Below are 19,788 nucleotides of genomic sequence, written 5' to 3' on the forward strand. Positions count from 1 at the left end.
CTCGTCATCCATCTTTCTAGTACACGTGCTTCACATTTGTTCGCGATCTAACAAAAAATTGAAAGGGTTGTTTATTTTTTAAGCCCACTGGGTGGCTTCAAAACAAAATGGCACACTTTGTGTCTTTTCGGTGTGACTCCTTGAGATATTTTTACTCATGGTAATCACGCCTTCCAAATTTTATGTTCCGAAAAAAAACATAGGGGGCTGAATTTTTAAGCATTGCAGATCCTTCTAGTACATGTACAGTTAACCCAAGTTATTGGGGGCATAATGACTGAGCCAATTTCATATGTAAAAAAAAAAAAAAAAATGCAACTCATAGCGCTTTACAAAGATAAAAAGAGACAGAAACCCACCCTGTGGGGGCTGTCTACACTGGTAGGTGTCACAGGCTAGAATGAAAGAGGCTGGCACCACAGAGCACCATGAGTGGAGATGGGGGGGGGGGGGGTGAATCCCCATATTGTACAACCGGGTCGGTTAAATAATTTAAGAAAATAGTTATTGGTTAAGAGATTAATTTGAAAATGGTAGGTTGTATAGGGGTCAATAACTGTTTAAAACGTTGGGTACTAAATTCTTCTTCTTCAGGTGCTGCCATTTTGTAAGCAGGGTGAAGGCACTTGGATGGGGAGAGGAATTCACGACATTTAAAATCCGTTTAGACGGTTTCCAAAAAGCCAAAGTGTGTTCAAGAGCGATGTGGGAATTTAAGGTAAAAGTCAGGTTGTCGGGTTTGCCTCGGAAAACTCGACCTAGTGTCAAAATTCTACAGTGCCCTGCTGCGAATAGGGAAAAAAAAAACATTTGATAATTGCCCCATAATCGTGACTATCTTTGGGCAAGAGGTGATGTACAACCCAAAATGCTCATTCAGCCAATCAGAGGGCACATATAAACAAACAAGGATTTTCCCTTACATTCACACCTATGGTCAACGTAAAGCACGTTTTGGGATGTGGGAAGAAACCCATCCAAACACAGAGATGACTCCACACAGGCAAGGCCGGATTTAAATCGGGGGGCCTCAGAACTGTGAGGCAGAAGTGCTAAAGAACACCGTGCCGCCCCCAAATCCAAAAATTCCTGACCACATAAAAAAAAAAAAAAATCACCCCAAAAAAATCTGTAAATGTGCGAATCCATAAGGCCAAACCGCAAATATGTTGAGATTCACTGTGGTTCCAATTTATGGAATGGGAAAATGAGCTTAAAATGGCCGCTTCGAAGGGCAAAAAAAAAAACTTTTGTCTGAAAACTGCGAGAGGCAAAACAAGATCACTTTGAACATTTATTTCTCTTTGTATCTTTGCGTGTGTGCTGTCACGTTTCTCCAAAAGTTCTGCGAAAATTCCTTCCTATCTCACTTGACTATGATGAAAACCGGCAGCTCAGATGATTAGTCTTTTTATTTTTTTTATTTTTTTGCTGTTTAAAGATGGGTTTTCTATCTGAACTGCTGTCAAACTTCCGGTGGATCCTCTGATCTGCGACCACAGCATCACTTGACGGAGAAAAAGGGAAGCGGACGTGATGTTCATTTGTCACAGCGGCGCCAGCCCGCGAGGTCCAATGCAAGAAGCGTGCGCAACGTTTTGCGGTCTGCAAGTAGACCGGGCGTCATACTGAGGTGGGGACGAGGATGCTGATGATGATATTGATCGTGTTGTTGTTGGGGATGTCTTTTGGGAGCGATGATTTATTGTGAATGGCAAGTTGTTGATTCATATTTTTTTTCTTGATGATATCGATGGTGATATTAAGATTGTTGATTGTTGTTGTCAGTCTTGATGCTGCTTACGTTGTTGATAAAAAGTTTCATGTTGATGACGATGTTGCTTATGTCGGTGATTCATGTTAATGATGTCATTTATTTTGTGGATGATGTAATTGCTGCGGCATATTGGATCAGCCGGTTAAGCCTCGGCCTCACAGTTCTGAGGTCCCGAGTTCAATCCCGGCCAGTAATGCCATACTGCAACAACACCATCAACATATGAACTGCGGGTGAATATGCGCATGTGGCGAGGACTCTCCGGACCTTATGCTTACGACCCAGGCTAAACTTAGCTCCTACCTGATATAAGAAAGTTGAAAAACGTCAACATAGTCCTTTGAGAGCATGAAAAAAAATTCTGTTAAGTGGTTTTCTATTGTAGGCAGCACGGTGGCTCAGCTGGAAAGCGTTGGCCTCACGGTTCTGAGGTCCCATGGACCGCCTACGTGGAGTTTGTGTGTTCTCCCCGTGCCTACGTGGGTTTCTTCCGGGCTCTCCGGTTTCCTCCCACATCCCAAAAATGTGCAACATTAATTGGACACTCTAAATTGTCCCTAGGTGTGATTCTAAGTGCGGCTGTTTGTCTTGATGTGCCCTGCAATTGGCTGGCAACCAGTTCAGGGTGGACCCCGCCGCCTGCCCGTTGACAGCTGGGATAGGTTCCAGCACTCCCTGCAACCCTCGTGAGGATAAGTGGCAAAGAAAATGGATGGATGGATGTAATTGCTTCTTGCTGGTGATGTTGATGACATTGTGATCTTGAATATGTTGATGATGTTTATTATCGTAATGTGGTTTTCTATATTGATGACAGTGTTGTTGCTATTGGTGCCATTCAGACACGTCCTTGATGATTCTTATCATTTATTATTAATGCTTGCTGTTGTTGTCGTTCCTGCTGAAAATGAAGATGATGATGTTTCCATTTGTTCGGCTCATGGTGGTGTTGCTCTTGTCAATGACGGCGAGGCTGTTTTTGTTGCATGTGTTGTTCTTTATAATGTTGCTTTCGTTGATAATGTTCTACTCTCTGCTGATGGCGTTGTCACTGCCGTCGTTGATGTTTGCTACGGTTCTTGCTGTTCATAATGTTATTATTGCTCATTTTGTTGACGCCAGTCTTGATTGTCAATCTACATCGATGAAGCTATTATTAATGTTATCTTTGGTTTTGCCTTGTTTTTCATATTGCTTTGAATGAATTGTCCTCATTCTTAATCAATTTATTCTTAATATTATACGATGGTGTAAATATTAGTCACACCTCGATGTATGTCAGTCCCAAAATATGGATAAAAGAGTAGTTAGACAATACAGGTGTAACTAATATAGTGACTATTGACGGGATACGAGTCGGCACATAGTGAACGACGCATTTGAGCGCGTCAACGTGACAGAACGACAACGTGAAGTCGACACAAAGTGTCAAAAGTGAGCCGACGAGGACGTGTGTGCTCTGACGATATATCTACACACACATGCATACACAAAGCGCGCGCACACACACACACACACACACACACATCAAATGCTTTTTTTTTTTGCGCGTGTCACACTTTGAACACATTGTGTGCCAACAGCTGACGGAGAGCAACGCTCATCTCTGGCTCAGTTTGTCTCTGACATATGCAAGCACACATCAGTATCTTTATCACACAATTTAGAAAAGCACACAATATCGATACACTAGCAACTGCCATTCAAATGACAACAAAGGCTTGAGGTGGGAGGTATTTGCATAAGTACACATGCTTTGAGTATGCACAAATAAAGGCCTCCCTTGGAATTACCACCTTAACGGACACCGGGTCCTCTCTGAAGTTGTGCAAATAAACCACCCCCTCAAGCTATTACTTCAAAGTCAAAGTCATTCACTTTGATCTTCTGTCTGAATTATAAAGTATCACTGAAAAGTATTTTCTTCGACACACACACACAAAATAAAAAAGGCTCACAGGGATCGCATGGATTCTAGACGCCGGCAATGTAGCCCAGTTGTCTTTATCTTGGCTGATCCTGATTCTCCTATCCCCCTTTAGATCTCTCGCAGAAGCGCATTACCATGACAACGCCGGGAATCCTGGCTAACGACGAAACAGGGAGCCAATCGCGCGGGCGCGAGTGTCATAACATGCAGGCGAACGTCTTCTTGAATTACTTGATTTGGAACTACATGGAATATTTCTTGGAGCCCTGGAAACAGTCATGTGAGCCTGCGTCGAACCACAATGGCAAACTGTGTCGTTGGAGCATGAACTCAACCTTTTTTCAGGGGGGGGGGGGTCATGACAGACATGCGTGATTCTGAGCGGAACCGGCTTTGGGACGTTATTTGGATTTGGTGTTTTGTGGTGAGTCATCAAATCCCAACAACTCAAACATTTCACAATTTAATGTCGCTCATCTGACTTTTTTATAAACTTTGCCCTTCGTCCTAGTGGAGACTCTTCTGTCACATAGAACACCAGACACCTTCCGCCAATTGTTCCACCCCGCTTGGACCCGGCCACGATGTACGGATTAGAGACGGTGGCTCTGAAGAAACAACAGGAAGCAGAATTGGAGGTACCAGAAATGAAGATGTTGAGGTTCTCGCTCGGAGTGACCAGGTTGGATAGGATTAGAAATGAGCTCATTCGAGGGACAGCCAAAGTTGGATGTTTTGGAGACAAGGTTCGAGGGAGCAGACTACAGTGGTTTGGACATGTTCAGACATGAGAGAGTGAGTATGTTGGTTAGAGGGGTGCTCAGGATGCAGTGCCTGGCAAAAGAGCGAGAGGAAGACCAAAGAGAAGGTTGATGGATGTGGTGAGGGAAGACATGAGGGCAGTTGGGGTGAGATAGGAAGATGCACGAGAATAGGCTTAGATGGAAAAAGATGACACGCTGTGGCGACCCCTAATCGGGACAAGCCGAAAGGAAAAGAAGAAGAATGTCGCTCATCTGACTAGCATACATAGTTCAGTTTTTGTAGCCATTGGAGAAATCTCCTGACAAGGGTCAGATTTGCTCTCAAATGGCCCCTTCGACCTTGTGGATGGCTTCCCTAAACCTTTCTATGGTTTTACACAGGACTGACACGTCTGCCACATTTCATTTTGATAAGTGAAAACTCTGCTGTGGTTGGACTTTTTTTTGTTCCCCCTGTGGAGTTGGAAGAGATTTGCGCTTCATGACGAGACATTAATATTCAATGCCACGTTCGGCGTACGCTCAATGATAAAAGCTCAAGTGTTTCACAATTTAGCTCATAACGTCCTTCCGATTTTGATGTTAAAATATTTATAACGGGTGAAATTTTGAAGGACTTCTCGTGTCTCTAGGACTGGAGCCAGTTTGAGAAATGCATGAAAATGGCCGAACGAGGTGCTTTAAACCACCGTGGCGGAATTCCAGTGTCTTTTCAGGGATGGTTTCGTGAGACTTTTATTGCTAGTCTCCTCACGATAGACTTGCCTACCAAATTTGAAGTTGCTCAAATAAACCGACTTTGGGGGCTAATTATTATGTTTTTCAATCCCGACATTTTGGGGTCACACCGGTGTGATGGTCTGAGCGCTCCCAGTGTCTCAGAAAGAAGAACACAGCGAACGTACATTCATGTGTATATCTTGTTTTTTTTTTTTTTTAATCAAATTTTGTTTTAAGGTTAGGTTAGGGTTAGGTTATAACATATATTAGCTCCCTCCATGTAGAAGAAGGGGAACTACAAAACCGGGATATTTCCCAGTAAGCGTCTGTTTCGAACCCAGAGTTCCCATGTTAGTAACGCATGCGCATTCATCACAAGGAGACTTTTCAGCACGGGGGAGCGCTCAGACCGTCACACCGGCAACCGCTACCCGATGCAACGGAATGAACACACCCGCAAGTCTTGGTGATCTTTCGAGTATGGGAAAGCACATTTTCCGGATGCACTGGCCTTAATATTAAAATGATGCTTTAAAAAAAAAAAACGGTGACATAAATTTAGGAGAAGAAAGGAACACATTTAGAGTCCGAACAACACAATGCTTGCAGATAAAATCACAGTCACACACACACACGCTGAGAAAAAGAGATGATGTGATGTCAGGAGCAAAGTCACATCATCTTGGAGAGAAAACAGCCCAGAATCTCATCACAGCAAGCCCAAATGAGATTAGCCCTGCAGCCTTGCTCTTATATAGAAGTCAATACATCAGTCGTCCCTCTCTGGCTCCCTCCTCCTACAAATTGCATTAAAGCGCAGAGATGTCCCTCACAATCAGGCCCAGATTGCTCGGGCCGGGCCTAATGCGGGCGGGAGGGGCCGTGAGAGGCTCTGTGCGTCACGGCCGGCGCTCAAGGACGCGCTGCAAGCTACAGTAGACGCTCGCGTTCGTCTGTAAGCATTGCCGCTATTTCGGTGACGAGTAATGTACAGTATAAGGTGTGTGGCGATCTCACTTAGCAGGTGGCAACTTTAAGACTAAAACTTCAAGGACATGTTTCGAATACACGCAATGATGAAAAGTCACTCTTTGTCTATTATTCGTGGTTCAAATTAGGGAGCAGCTGGACAAAAACTGTTGGACAGGACGCCAAAATAGCCCAAACTCCCCTCAAATGGCCACTTCAAAGTAAAACGAGAGACTTCCTGTCTGTTTTCAAGCATAGCTCCCTGAAACATTTTTTGTGGGTCTGCTCATCACGGATATGCCCACCAAATATTTCATCTTGCTATGTGACCCTGCCTTCCGGTATTTTAAAACTAAAAAAACATTTTTGTGTCACAAATCTTAAAACCGCCGCTTCATAATCAAAATGGGAAACTTCCTGTGTCTTTTTCTCCCTGACTTCTTGGCGGGTCTACTCATGACACTTACGGTACTACTACTACTTACTACAAAAAACAAACAAAAATAACTACATTAAAACCCATTCGTGGGCAGCGTCCCACGATTGTCACGCATTATATCCTTCAATATATCAAAATATTTAAGCGTTTTAATCTGAAGCCATAATTTGGTATCAGGAGAGGATACCTCAGCGGACGAAGTTAGCACCGAGTTATTTCCTTTTCCTTCCTGACCCAACATGGCTGCCTCAAGTGCACATGGAGTGTTTTCCAAGAGAAGAAAGGGTGAAAGGTCATTATGCAACCACGTTTGTCTTCAAAATGCTAATCCATCAGTATTATTAATGCGTAAGTGTTGTTCTAGAATAACAATTAATTAATAAACATAGAACTGATAACATACACGTCCCAGTTTTGGGACGCTGCCCGCGAGAGGGTGCATCTTTTTTGCCCTTTGTTTTATGCGTTAAATGACAAAGAAGTGTTATTTCCTTGATTGTGGCCTGTTAGGAGACTTTTATCTCAATAAAGCAAAAAATTGCCACCCTGCCCATGAATGGGTTAAAAAAAATAGAAGAAAAAAAAAAAAAACGGCGTCTCGGTGGGGCAGCTGGTAAAAGCGTTGGCCTCACAGTTCTGAGGACCCGGGTTCAATTCCGGCCCTGCCTGTGTAGAGTTTGCATGTCCTCCCCGTACCTGCATGGGTTTTCTCCAGGCACTCCGGTTTCCCCCCACATACCAAAAACATGAAACATTAATTGGACACTCTAAATTGAGCGTAGGTGTGATTGTGAGTGCGGCTGTTTGTCTCTATGTGCCCTGCGATTGGCTGGCGACCAGTTCAGGGTGGACCCCGCCGCCTGCCCGTTGACAGCTGGGATAGGTTCCAGCACTCCCTGCAACCCTCGTGAGGATAAGCAGGAAATAAAATTGATAAATGGATGGAATTACAAAAACTATATAAATACTATAAATATATTTTAAAAAAAAACAATTAGGGGAACTAAAAGACTGTGAACCAGCCAGGATCCTGTCGTCGTGGCAACCATCAGGGAAGTCGCTTGCAAGCTCTTGCTCAGCAAACACTTCCTGTGTGCGTGTGTGCAGGAGAGTTGCAACTTGTAACAATAACTTCCTAATGAGAGTGTCCCCGGTGGAAGCAGTGCAATCTTCCTGAAATGCTAACTAGCCTCCAGCAGGGAACGCGTTGCATTATTAATCCTTGCGCTTACTTTATTCAGTGCGTGCGCGCGTGTGCGCGCGCGTGTGCATGTGTATTCTCGCCACGATCATCAACCGCCTTCACTTGGGTTACCGATGTGTTAATCCTGTGCCATCTAAACGGTGTTTGCATTTGGCTAGCAAATCAAAATGTGAAAGAACGCAACGCTCGAACATTTTGACCCCAAAACAACTGATGACAGAAAAGATATCAATATTTCAAGGAGGTATTTACACAGAGTCAGCAGGCTGCTCAGTGGGTTCTTTTCACACGCTTGCTTCCTCGCTGCTAGACTTTTTCGGAAAACAAAAGAAGTTGGGCAGAGATTGAGATGATCCACGGGAAATTTGCCCGAGTCTTGGGACACCGCAATCAAGAAATAACTGCACAGGTGTGCCATTACTTTTGTCTGTAGTGTTTTATGCTCACGTTGCTTTTTAATGTTTCACTTCTGCTACATCCAGTTCTGCTTCCTGTTGTTTCTTCAGTGCCACCGTCTCGAATCCGTAAATCATGGCCGGCCTCACCACTGTTTTGTAAACTTTGTCCTTCATCCTAGCAGAGACTCTTCGGTCACATAACACACCAGACACCTTCCGCCAGCTGTTCCAACCTGCTTGGACCCGTTTCTTCACTTCCTTAAGTCCTCTGCCCTCACAAGCTCTTCTCCCTGGAGCCTACTCTCCCCCCTCCATCCTTCTCATTAATGCACATATATTTTGTTTTACTTTGGTTAACCTTCATTTCTCTCCTTTTCAGTGAATGTGCATGCTTCAATCTTTCTAATTGTTCCTCCACCCATCATCTGCGAACATCATAGTCCAAGGGGATTCCAGTCTAACCTCATCTGTCAGCCTATCCGTTACAAGTGCAAACAGGAAGGGGCTTGTAGCTGATCCCTGATGCACTCCCACCTCCACCTTAAATTCTTCTGTTACACCTCACCACTGTTGTGCTGTCCTCATAACTGTCCTGTATTATTCAAACTCTCTCACTCGAGACTTTTGCCTGCAGTACCACAGTTCCTCTGTGGATACTGTGTCATGGTCTTTCTCCAGATCCACAAAGACACAATGTTCCGCCTTCTGACCGTCTCTGTACTTTTCCGTCAACATCCTCAAGGCAAATAATGCATCTGTGGTAGTCTTTCTAGGCATGAAACTATAATGTTGCTTGCAGACACTTACTTCTGTCCAAAGTCTTGCCTCCACTCTGATTTTCCATAACTTCATTGTGTACCTCAACATCTTTACTCCTCTATTGCTGCCAGCGCTCCACACACAATCATTTCTCTTAAAAATGGCCACCAGGACAGCCTTTACAATTTTGTTGAACAAATTCATGTTAAATTAATACCATGCAGGCTCACATAGAATCAGATAATGTCTTTGTGAAGCAGCATGTGGCTTCTTGTAAACAGCTGTATATTTTTAATTATCAACTGGGGAAGTTGCAGCGTTTGTACAATTGCACAAGGAAGAAAGTATGATTCTTTCACCCAGTGTTGATTCATAGATTATGAAACAGAAGCTTGTTATTTCACTATTTCCACGAAATGTCCAAAGTGAGAGCTTAATGTCATTTTGCCCCTCCTCCTCCGACCCCCCTCCCAAAAGGACATGCTATTATATGATGTTTGGATATTAGAAATGTCAAATGCTTTTAACGCATAGCACCAGCATGACTCTCCCTGGACTTCTGCACTGGTTCTGATTGTCAGCCACCAATCTATAATTGTGTCATTTTCTCGAGTTCATGTCATGCACTGAAAAAGGACTCGTGAGGCGGTGCCAATTAGAAGAAAAAAATAGCCTCATTTTGAAAACATAAAAAAACTAACTTGGTAATAAATCACAAGGAGCAATAACTATATCGCCAAAAAAAGAAAAAACCAAAAACAACAGCGATAGAGCAGTTCTGAGAACTGCGGTTCAAATCCCCACCCGCCCTCCTGTGTGGAGTTTCCCAAAAACATCCGAAAAACATGCAACATTAATTGGACACTCTAAATTGCCCCAAGGTGTGATTGCAGTGTAACTGTTTGTCTCTATGTGCCCTGTTCAGGGTGTACCCCGCCTCATGCCTGATGACAGCTGGGATTAGCTCCAGCACTCCCCGTGACCCTCATGAGGATAAGCGGCTCAGAAAATGGATGGATTGAAAATAGTATGTAATCAATTATTTGACTTGAGAAAAAACAAGACTATACATTAAATTTGATTTATTTCCGTTCTATTCCATCATCCTGTCATTTAAAAAAAAAGTAAATATTCTAATTTTATTTATTTAATCCTATTAGGACCCATTTAGTAATATCCTCTAAAACATTAATTCATTCAATTATAGGAATTAAATTGAATGAATCAAACATTAGTCAAATTGAGTCATCTGCAACAGAAAAAAATGTATTTAGTAATCCTGCAGTATATGATATTAAATTGAATCAAATCTGTCCATGTACATCTTCCAACCCGCTTATCCATACAAGGCTCGCAGGAGTGCTGGAGTCTAACACCTAACAATTGGCTGGTCGCAGGGCACATATCGACACCATCTCTGAGTGGGGACTGATCCCATGCTGCCCGCAACAAAGTCAAACTTGTGTACCACTGCAACATCAGTGAACCTTGAATAAAATCTCCCCATCCATTCATCCATTTTCTTACCCGCTTATCCTCACAAGAGTCACGGGACTGCTGTCAATGGGCAGGAGGCGGGGGAGACCCTGAACTGGTTGCCAGCCAGTCGCAGGGCACATGGAGACAGAAAACAGCCCCACTCACAATCACACCTATGGGCAATTTAGAGTGTCCAATTAATGTTGCATGTTTTTGGGATGTAGGAGGGAACCGGAGTGCTTGGAGAAAACCCACGCAGGAACGAGGAGAACATGCAAACTTCAGATAGGGAGGGCTGGGATTGGAACCCCCCGTCCTCAAAACTGTGAGGCCAATATTCTACAACTGACTTCTGGCGAAAGGCTAACTACACCCTGAACTGGTCGCCAGTCAGTTACATTATAGACACGGACACCCATTCGCAATCACATCCATAATTCCAATGAGTGGGAACTGAACCCACGCTGCCTGCACCAAAGTCAGTCAAGTTTACCACTACAACATCAATGACAAAATAATATGAAATGAAATATTTTAAATTCCTTTCTTCTGATTAAAGTCCCTATTTAGTCAGTAAAAAAATATAAATATATATCTTTTGAGGGGGCACAGTGGAGTAACTGGTTAGAGCGTTGGCCATTTTTATTTACCATTGGCACAGTGAACGACTGGTTCACACATCTGCCTCATAATTCCATGGATCGGGGTTCAAATCTCGGCCTCCCCCTGTGTGGAGTTTGCATGTTCTCCCCGTGCCTCTGTGGGTTTTCTCCAGGCATGCCGGTTTCCTCCCACATCCCATAAACATGCAACATTAATTGGACACTCAATAAATTGCCCCGAGGTATGATTGTGAGTGCGACTTGTCTGTCTCCAAGTGCCCTGCGATTGGCTGGCAACCAGTTCAGGGTGTACCCCGCCTCCTGCCCGTTGACAGCTGGGATTGGCTCCAGCACTCCCGCGACCCTTGCGAGGATGAGCAGCTCAGAAAAAGGATGAATGGCTTAGCTTTTGACTTCTTAATGACAACACAAGAACTCAAGAAACATTTGAGGGCCAGAAATCCTTCCGACACTCGATTGCACGGCTTGAAAAGAGGTCATTAAATGCAACAGCAGAAGAGCATCCTGAAAGCACAATTGAGCCCCGATTTGTCGCAAGCACATGAGAAAATTGGCATTTCCGACGCACTACACGCATGTAATGTGATCCACAACATGTGGATGTGAGTTTTTAAAGTGAGGAAACAAACAGCAGAGCTAAAAATTTGCAAAAAGTATAAGTTTAAGGATGCTTACGGAATTTCAACAAGAATGAGAAAAATCGTGAAAACATAAACTGAAAACGATTGTGGAAAAAAAAACCAAAGCAAAAATAAAATGAAACTCAGCAAAGTCGCTGTCCAAGGTCCTGAAAACCGTCACACCACGGGACACTTCATTAGGTACACCCTCACTCCTCAATTAGATCGCATCAAAGGTCAATAGAGCTGTACCTAATATTCTGTCTATTTGGCCACGTCGGATGTTTGAAATATTCCAAACAGCTCGATCGCCGCTAAGTGGATGCATGTGCACCTGAGAAAGTCACATCCACGGGCAGATCGCCGGCCGTGCATCGCATACACGCAAGGACACGTTTGCGCCGGAATGTCAAAGTTTTCCTCGCGCAAACGCTCCACTTCCAGGGTCCTACCTGCTCGCCTACGACACGCTGACGGCAGCTCCTCCTTGGGTTTAAAAAAAAAAAAAAAAAACCTTCCAGTTGCTCCTCCGGTGATGGAGATGCGGACGACCGGTGGTTCTTCCGCCGGTCGGAGCGCTCCTTTCCTCGGGCGCGGCGAGAGTGGGAGATGTAAGGCTGGATGTCAAGAAAGCTGCCTTTTTTTTTTGAGGGGGGAGGAGGAGGGTGAGGGGTGATGTGATGCACTGCTTCCTCTTCCTCACTCGCTCTCCTCTCTCCTCCTCATTCTCTCCTCCGTATGTGGCAGTCACACTGCGTCAGGCTCCCCCTTCTCTCTCTCTCTCTCTCTCTCTCTCTCTCTCCATCTCTCTCTCTTCCCGTTTCACGCTGCCTCTCTCGCTCGCCAGTAGGCTGGAGCAGACGGTGATTAATATGTCGGAATTCTCCTCATCTTCTTCCTCATCTGGCTGTTCTGTTGAGCGGATGCGGAGGACAAACGAGTTGCATTCATTCTCATGACGGGCAAAAGCAAAATCAAAACAAACACAGAAAGCCCAAGTCAACGTGTTTGTCCCCTCTTGGCGGTGGGGGTTCCGTCCAAGTGCATAGTTTCAGTGATGCCTGACTCGTCATTGGATGACACAGATGTTAATTATGACAACGGCGTTGTTGATTGGGGCACTCGAATGAGGATATTTCACTTTTATAAAGATACAAATGATTGGCACGGTGGAACAGCTGGAAAGCATTGGCCTCACAGTTCTGAAGTTCCAGGTTCAATCCCGGTCCCACCTGTGTGAAGTTTGCATGTTCTCCTCGTGCCCGCGTGGGTTTTCTCCGGACACTCCGGTTTCCTCCCACATCCCACAAACATGCAACATTAAGTGGACACTCTAAATTGCCCCTAGGTGTGATTGTGAGTGCGGCTTTTTGTCTCGATGTGCCCTGCGATTCGCTGGTAATCAGTAACCGTGACCCTCGTGAGGATAAGCAGCAAAGAAAATGGATGGAAAGATACAAATGTAACTAAAACTAACGATTTATTCTGTGTTGGTTTTATCTGTTGTTTTCTTTGGGGGTTCATTTAAATTGTTCTCCTGAATACATTTAAATTTTTTTTTTTTACTTTGCAAGAAAATAATGTAATATAAAACATCAAAAGTGAAGTTGAATAATGAGTTTGGATTTTTATTACAAACAAAAAAATCAAAGATCAAAAGTAGAAGGTACTTTGCTCATATTTGTAATAGCGTGTGCAATTTAGAACACGTTTCATAACATAATTTGTTACATTTATTTTCTTGTAAAAATTAATACAAATACTAACCAAATTTGGAATTTGTTTTTTTTTTTGTTCTTTTTATTTAATGATTTCTTTAAAAGTTTATTTTGGTTAGGGTTAGAGTTCACATTTGCCTGGGTTAAGCAAGAAAATGAAGAAGAAGAAAAAGTTTTGTCTTTCATCCGCCACTCAAACTGAAGTGTTGATATATATATATAATATATATATATATATATATATATATATATATATACATGTGTGTGTGTGTGTGTGTGTGTGTGTGTTGATAATAAATATACCTTATTACGCTTTTCTCTTGGCTTGTGCCTTCTAAAAAAAAAAAGGTATTGTTTAATTGCTATCGCTTTTTGCTCTTTTCTTTCTGTCCACAGCCAAACTGAGGGAGGTTAAGCCAAAGTGCACACACCCGCGCGTTGGTTGCTCTTACTATTTTTCCTCACTGGTTGTTGTTGTTTTTTGTTGTCTTTGGTCTCCCCATGAGGACCCTCTCAAATTTCATTGTTATTGCAATTATTCTTTGTCGTCTCTTTTCTCTCTGCCTCCTCTGACAAAACTAAGAGGCCGTTGCAATTGCCATCGCTCTCAGTTGTCACTTTTTTGTAGTTTCTTCACCCTCTGTCGGTCTCCCATGAAAAATCCGGTGGCGTCGCGATTGTTGTTCTTTGTCAATGTTTTTTTGTTTTCTCGCTTCTCCCAAATTGAGGTGTTGTTCTTGCAAATGTTTTCATGTAATGTCGCCTTTTGCCCGTTTGTCTGTCTGTCCCCGGTCAGTCCCGCAGCCCCGTTCAGGCGCCAGGATCTCGGCCAGCGTGCAAACAGAGCGTCCAGTGTCGTACGGGGAGCTTGGCGGCGGGCCTAAACGCTCGACGGGGCGTCCCGATGTGCTGCCAGCCCACATGCTCGCATTAAACGCCTCTTTAGCCCCCTGCACACCGGCTACCATTATCCACACCTGGAAGACAAACTAAAAGGAGCCTTGATCACCACAGGATAGAACAGATTCGGATCGGGTAGATAGAGCATGCATGGTAACGTACATCTTACCATGTGGTCACAACACATGGATATACAACGACACTTCGTTATTACTGACGGCCTGGGGGAAAAAAGGCCCATAGGGCGATGTTTTTTCTCTGGGGGGGTCGGAAGCAGCAGTCACCGGTACATTAACATGCTGACAAATTCAATTATTTCCACGTTAATACAAAATAAAACTGTACCTTGGAAGCTGAACTGTGAATGGAAATTTGCTTAGCTTGAAACCCATTCATCCATCCACTTTCTTTTGCTGCTTATCCTCACTGGGGTCGCAGGGAGTGCTGGAGCCTATCCCAGCTGTCAACGGGCAGGAGGCAGGGTACAACCTGAACTGGTTGCCAGCCGATCGCAGGGCACATGGAGACAAATAGCCGAACTCGCAATCACACCTAGGGGCAATTTAGGGTGTCCAATTAATGTTTTTGGGATGTGGGAGGAAACCGGAGTGCCCGGAGAAAACCCATGCAGGCACGGGGAGAACATGCAAACTCCACACACAGGCGGGTTGAACCCAGGACCTCAGAGCTGTGAGGCCAACGGTTTTACCAGCTGATCCACCGTGCCGCCTAGCTTGAAACCTTAATTTGAAATCCAACTTTAAAACCTGACCTAGGCTTGAAACCCTGTCTCAAATCTTATGGCAAGGCATGAAAGCCCGACTTTCAAGCCTTGACTCGAAACCCTAATTCAAACCCAAGATGCCTTGCAGGGGTGGACAGAAAATCATTCCCAAAATCCGCCCAAAGTCATCCCTTGACAAGCATGTCAACCAAATAAAACATTTGTTGATTCGCCGTTGCTGTTGTTTACACAGTTAGCGCTTTGTTTGTTTGTTGCCCTTGCCACCGTACCTTTGCACCTCGCCTCATCAGCTCCCGCCGCCAGACTGTCGCATTCCCTCCCCCTCATCCCCTGCCCCCGCCCCCACACAATAAAAAAAAAACCCTTTGAGCAGCACCTGCTCAGCTATGACAATGACCTTGTCGCTTCGCACCTGCCTACTGTGCGTGTGTCGAACTCACTAAATGTGACAAAGCCTGTTCTGACATCATTTTGTCGAAAGTCAACAATCTCAGCTAACTGGATCCACACGGGGAGATTAAAATAACCTTTTCTTTAAAATGAAAACCCCCATTTTCCTTGTCATTGTAAAGGAGCACGGCGGCAAAGTTGGACGCCTCGCCGTTAAACTAATCCGCAAAAGTCAACTCCCACGGGGTCAGATCTTGACTAAACTGTACGTGGTGAGGGTCCAACCTTGAAGACGTTCATAGGAACGTTTTCTGGGCATACATATAGACGTATGAATGCATTATCGGCTTTGGACATGGAAGGCCTTCAAACCCACCTAGCCGCATGTCAAGATGGATGAAAACATGGAAAGTGTGTTTGTGTGTGTCCTTTCGAAACTCGAGCAAAAGGCCAATAAAAGCAGTCGTCGTAATCATTGCTTAACCCTCGCCGACCTCTCCCAAGGCGAGATTAGGTGATGAAACATTCTTCACACGCACGCCAACCTCCCGTTCGCACATATATTCGCCGCTCACATGCTCTCCACATGCCAACCACACTAATGACGTCCCTCGGGGCACCTCGCGCCAAAAAAAAAAAAAAAAAAAAGGAGCCACGACAGGAAGTCTTTGTGAATATCCCGCTCTCATCTCCGCTGATGGGAATTGTGCGAGTCCATGTGATGTTTAACACTCGAGCACGTGCACGGCGGCCAGAAGACAGAGGACGAGAGAAAGGGGGCTGATGGGTAAAAAAAGGGGGAAGAAAAGAGGATTTAAAGCCCGTTGGCTGGCTCGCTGGCAGTCTCTCACGCTGTTTTTAGGTCACTGACAAGAAGACCATTCAGCACACGCAAATTCGGGAAAAAGTCATGTGAACGAGGTCAACGGCAAAGACGCCAAGGAACAATTTTAAAGACGCTTCATAACGACCTGGTGGATCGGACTTTTCACTTTTGTGTTCTGATGCTGAGGCGTCACACTTCCTGGAGCTGCCACGCAAAAGAGTTCCCAAGTTCGCATTTTCCATCTGTGCGAATTTGGTGACGATCAGACAATTTTTCCAAGGTGCGTTTCAAAAGCACTTGAAAACAAAACAAGATGGCAGACTTTCTGTTTTCTGCCCATGATCGACATGCTGGACAAATGTGAGATTGTGAAGGAAAAAAAACTGTCTTTGGGGGCTACATTTTTTTTTTGTACTTTTGTGACAATGTTAATTTTGTGACATCATAACCATCTGATGGCCACTTTTGTTCGAAATGAGACTTCTTGAGACATTTTTTTTGTCTGAGGACTCACGATAGAGATGACGACCAAACTCCATGTCGCCAATTGTAACTTTCCTCGGGGGCTGAATTTTTTTGTGAGCGTGCAGAATTGACTTCAAAACTACAAAATAGGCCTTAAGTGGTTGCTTACAACCATAATGGCTGACCTCCAGTATCTTTATGGGGCCAGCTTCTCAGACTTTTTTTTTTTTTTTTGTGGGACTCCTCATGATAGACATCCATTTTCTTAGCCGCTTATCCTCACAAGGGTCGCGGGAAATGTCGGAGCTTATCCTAGCTGTCATCAGGCAAGAGGCAGGGTACACCCTCTGAACTGGTTGCCAGCCAAGCGCAGGGCACATCGAGACAAACAGCTGTACTCACAATCACACCTTGGGGCAATTTAGAGTGTCCAATTATTGTTGCATGTTTTTGGGGGTGTTGGAGGAAACCAGAGTACCTGGAAAAAAACCCCGCAGGCACGGGGAGAACATGCGAACTCCACACAGGGAGGGCCGGGATTGAACCCGGGTCCTCAAAAGTGTTAGGCCAACGCTTTCCAGCTGCGACACCGTGCCGCCCATGATAGACATGACAACCAAATTCTGAAATCCTGATTTTGTGCAGATTCTTGAAGAGAAGCAGAAAACGGTGCGGTAAGGTCCGCACACACACAGATGCTCGTAACCATAAATACAAATGCTTATTAATCAAAGAGCCAGATGATTACATCCCGCATACTTTTACGCTCATAGATTATTCTAATGGGTCCTTTGCAGGTCTTGCAGAACTTCCTAACAACTACATTACAGGGCTAAATACCTTCCGCTGCATTAAAGTAGACAAGGTGCGTAATTAATTCATCGATTATTTATATCTCCCCACAACAATAACAAGAACAAAGGATCATGGTCCCAATTAATGTTTAAAGGTCACATGACTAGAGAGAGGCGCTTTCCTGGAATGAATCATCATATGTAAACACACACACACACACATTCACATCTATGTATATATATATTTTATATGTCATGCATAGTCATTAACAGAAATAGGTGGTCTGAAGTAAAAAACACAATTTAACCTGTAAATTCTCTTCTGATAAATCAAACATGATGAGACAAAAAAATGTATTCCTGTTAGAGTATAAAAGGTATGTCTTCAAGTTGACTTTTGGGTTGTGTAGATCATGGTATTATTAATTGCAAATGATAAAATTGTAAAATGTCAATTAATAAACTTGAAATTGATATATTAAATTCAAACAAGAATATGTTTACATAAAATAAATTACACTAAAGGAATATGCTCATAGTATATTTAAAGAAATTCCAAAATATCATAAGGGACATTCATGTTGCCCTTTTGTAACCCTAAAAAAATAGGATAAAATGCTACAATTACATCACTTGAACACACTAGTAAAAGTAGCTGTGGTGAATTGTAAAATTGACGACACATATAATAAGTGACCATAAAAAAAATTCTAGATCACAGTTTTCATATTTCCCTCATACCCTGAATCATTTCGCCTTGTTTACATTTGAAGAGTTTGTTTTCAAAACGAGACATAGGCATTCTTTTCAGATTTACGAAACTCACGCCAAAATTATTCATTCGGAGCTGGATAATTTTGGCGCGAGTTTCGTAAATCTGAAAAAAATGCTTATGTCTCGTTTTGAAAACAAACTCTTCATTTTAGAATTGAAAAAAATCCTACATGAAAAAATTACATCAATGTGGTTGAGGAGTATCTATTTGCATACTTGTAAAATAAGTAAAATGTAAAATAAATAATAAGTGTAAAATAATTACAAAATTCATATAATTGTAATACATTACATTACTGGGAGAAAATGTGCAATTAAATTGCAGTTGCTTTGGGAAATTTAAATTTATAAAAAAATGTAAAAAATAAATGCTCAGATCACTTCCACATTTGTATACTTGTGGCATTACTCCAAGCAGAAAAGTGTGAACATTATATTTTATAAAATAAATGAATACATTGATTAGCAGCAAATATTTGGTGAAGTTTAAACCAGAAAGAATTCTAGCATAAAAAATTATCCTTACTTTTCCTCGTTTTTTTTTTTTTTTCTTCAAATGTATTGTTAGCTAGCTGTTACCATAGCTAGTTGTGCTAACACACTTCTTTGTCAGTGTGGTTAACTGTTAGCATGACTAGATGTTACCATAGTAATCCATGGTTCATTTTTAGCTCGGCAACCTGTTAGCCTAGCTAGCTTCTATCATGGTTCATTGTTAGCATGGTTAGCTATGTTGACATGGAATATATATAGCATAATTAGCTGTGAACATATTTAGCTGTCAGTATAGTGCAGGAAGTGGCGAGACTGGAACTTTGGTGTGGTCAACACAACCTGGCGTTGAACACCCTAAAGACTGTAGAGATGATTGTGGACTTCACCACAGCTGTCCCTGACGCTGCCAAACTGTCTTGTGGCAACTGTTGAGACCTTCAAGTTCTTGGAAATTAGAGTCTCAAAGGACCTGAGGTGGGAGACGGACATCAAGTCCATCCTCAAAAATCCCAGCAATGGTTCTACTTCTTGTCCTTTCTGAGGAACCATGGTCTGTCACGCGAGCTGCTGAGTCAGTTCTACACAGCGGTCATCCAATCAGTACTGTGTGGCTCCATCACAGTCTGGTTTGGGGCTGCCACAAAAAAGGACAAACTCCAACTGCAACGAACAATCAAAACACCTGAGTGGATTATCAGCACCACTCTACCCACTACTGAAGACTTACGCGCAACGCGGACTAGGTTGAGAGCAGGCAGGATCCTTTCGGATCCTCCACATCCTGGCGACCAGCTCCACCAGCTCCTTCTGTCGGGTAAGCGCTACAGATCAATGCAAGTCAAAACTAGCAGGGATTCAAACAGGTTTTTTTTCCCTCTGGAAATTAAGTTACTTTCTTAGTCAGCAAATTTACTATTTTCTGCTTTGTGCCATTGTTGGGACACTCACATTCTGGTGGTCCAATCAATAACAGTATTAGTCATCTATTTTTGTAGAGTA

The 19,788-nt window shown here is 43.4% G+C and overlaps 1 protein-coding gene and 1 long non-coding RNA gene across 6 annotated transcripts in view; one reads left to right on the forward strand and one right to left on the reverse strand.

The window, feature by feature from the left end:
* LOC133506220 (protein ELFN1-like) overlaps positions 1 to 19,788 on the reverse strand; it is a 120,376-nt gene that overhangs the window by 70,841 nt on the left and 29,747 nt on the right. For 3 of the 4 annotated variants that reach the window (XM_061830147.1, XM_061830146.1, XM_061830149.1), the window contains one exon: positions 12,135 to 12,594. The exons of the other annotated variant lie outside the window; for it this stretch is intronic. The gene's annotated coding sequence lies outside the window, so the exon portion shown is untranslated. The remainder of the gene's footprint in view (positions 1 to 12,134; positions 12,595 to 19,788) is intronic. 4 annotated transcript variants of the gene reach the window in all.
* On the forward strand, positions 3,729 to 18,329 carry LOC133506222 (uncharacterized). Of its 2 annotated transcripts, XR_009796427.1 has the most exons (5): positions 3,729 to 4,131; positions 4,219 to 4,345; positions 17,372 to 17,400; positions 17,524 to 17,591; positions 17,676 to 18,329. It is a non-coding gene; the product is annotated as an uncharacterized LOC133506222 (long non-coding RNA). The 2 variants fall into 2 exon arrangements; XR_009796426.1 differs by having other exon boundaries at positions 17,372 to 18,329.

Source organism: Syngnathoides biaculeatus, chromosome 9 (genome assembly GCF_019802595.1).
Source record: "Syngnathoides biaculeatus isolate LvHL_M chromosome 9, ASM1980259v1, whole genome shotgun sequence".
Lineage (NCBI taxonomy): Eukaryota > Metazoa > Chordata > Actinopteri > Syngnathiformes > Syngnathidae > Syngnathoides > Syngnathoides biaculeatus.